Source organism: Syngnathus acus, chromosome 11 (genome assembly GCF_901709675.1).
Source record: "Syngnathus acus chromosome 11, fSynAcu1.2, whole genome shotgun sequence".
Classification (NCBI taxonomy): Eukaryota; Metazoa; Chordata; class Actinopteri; order Syngnathiformes; family Syngnathidae; genus Syngnathus; species Syngnathus acus.
This window is the reverse complement of record NC_051096.1, coordinates 1,026,467-1,028,206: the sequence shown is the minus strand read 5'-3', so window position 1 is coordinate 1,028,206 and position 1,740 is coordinate 1,026,467. Positions and strand designations below refer to the sequence as shown.

The window sequence follows — 1,740 nt, the reverse complement described above, 5'->3', positions numbered from 1 at the left end:
TGGAATCAACCCGGTAAGCACAGCTTCTAAAAGTCAGAGTACTATTGTGATATCAACATTTAACTGAAGATGTGCGCTTTCTTTTGAAAGTGGACTAGGTTTTTGTTTTTACCAATATAAATTATATGTAATTGATGGATAAAACTTGAAATTTGTGATAATATGTACTGGCTCTTATATTTCAGGGCGTTCATGCGCAAGAAAGGGTGCAATGTTTCCAGGTGGACTTGTGGCACTGTCCCCCATCCCAGGCAACAAGATTCAACCTCTTGTGGTGTATTTGCTTTGAAAGTATGCATTTGATTTACAGACTAGATTCACCAAACTCATATCACTCAATTATGCAAAAACTTAATCAAACATTACTCAAAACTAAAAAAACTAATTTAGAGTTCATACAACAAAGGACTAAAACAAATTATTGTCTGACAGCAGAATTTTTTGTATGATATATAGGCTAAAGATGGCAAACATTTAAAGCATTCTTTATGCACTGTAAACATCTGACATTGTCTTTTTCAGTTTGCAGAACATCTTCTTTCAAATGAAGAAATAGATTTCTCAGCAAAGGCACATGATGTAAATAGGTACAGGCTGCAAATTGCCACCACACTTCTATTAGAGACTGGTATGTAATATGCACCCAAGAGATGTTATTGCCACCCAAAGAATGGTCCTGACTGTGCTATCAATGCTATATACAACTCAGTTAAGTTTTACACAGGGAAGTACTATAGCAATTCTTCTGTCTTTGTTTTCACAGATGATTTATCTAACTTGTGCTTTGTTTGTGGGGAAGCTACACATGACACAGACAACAGATGGGTAATTATGTCAGGTCTTGTTAACTAATACATGTGATGATTAAGAAATATATTGAATTACACATTCGTTGTAAATTATTGTAAATGTGCTGCATTGTATGATCTTGCTTTTTTCTTTGTTTACCAGATTCAGTGTGACGAGTGTTGCAGGTGGTTCCATCTTGTATGTGTCGGGGAGCCTCCAACCGAAGGCTCTTTTTTGTGTACATGTACAGAAATTAAATGCTAAATATTTGAAGCTTGCTTGAAGACCATTTTGCTTTTTTTTAATTAAAATTTGTATTTTTTCATTTTATTTTATTATTATTTAAAAAGGAAATTAATTATTTTTTTTTCTTAATAAAGTTTAAAGTTATAATTTTTGATGTATGTTATATGATTAAGAAACAAAGTTGTTTGACCAAAATAAGGCCAAACAAATTGATAAAGTGCAGTAATAACGGTATCACTGCACAAATCATCAGAAAAAAAACAGCTGGAGTCCAGCACTCACCGTTTTCAAAATAAGGGGGGGAACATATTCTCACAGGGCACCCGTGAGGATATGTTCCCCCCCTGTAACTTGGGCTAGGAATAAGGGAACCTGTTCAAATTTGCCACACAACCTGAACAGACCCCCAGGAAGACAGAAAAAAAAACAGCTGGAGTCCAACACTCACCGTTCTCAAAATAAGGGGGGGGAACATATTCTCACAGGGCACCCGTGAGGATATGTTCCCCCCCCTGTAACTTGGGCTAGGAATGAGGGAACCTGTTCAAATTTGCCACACAACCTGAACAGACCCCCAGGAAGACAGAAAAAAAAACAGCTGGAGTCCAGCACTCACCGTTCTCAAAATAAGGGGGGGGAACATATCCTCACGGGGCAGCTGTGAGGATTTGTTCCCCCCCTGTAATTTGGCCTAGGAATGAGGGA

The 1,740-nt window shown here is 37.2% G+C and overlaps 1 long non-coding RNA gene across 1 annotated transcript; it reads left to right on the top strand.

The window, feature by feature from the left end:
* Positions 1–1,067, top strand: LOC119130456. Its single transcript, XR_005099416.1, has 5 exons — positions 1–13; positions 186–291; positions 523–628; positions 764–825; positions 952–1,067. It is a non-coding gene; the product is annotated as an uncharacterized LOC119130456 (long non-coding RNA).
* The last annotated feature ends 673 nt before the right edge of the window (positions 1,068–1,740 follow it).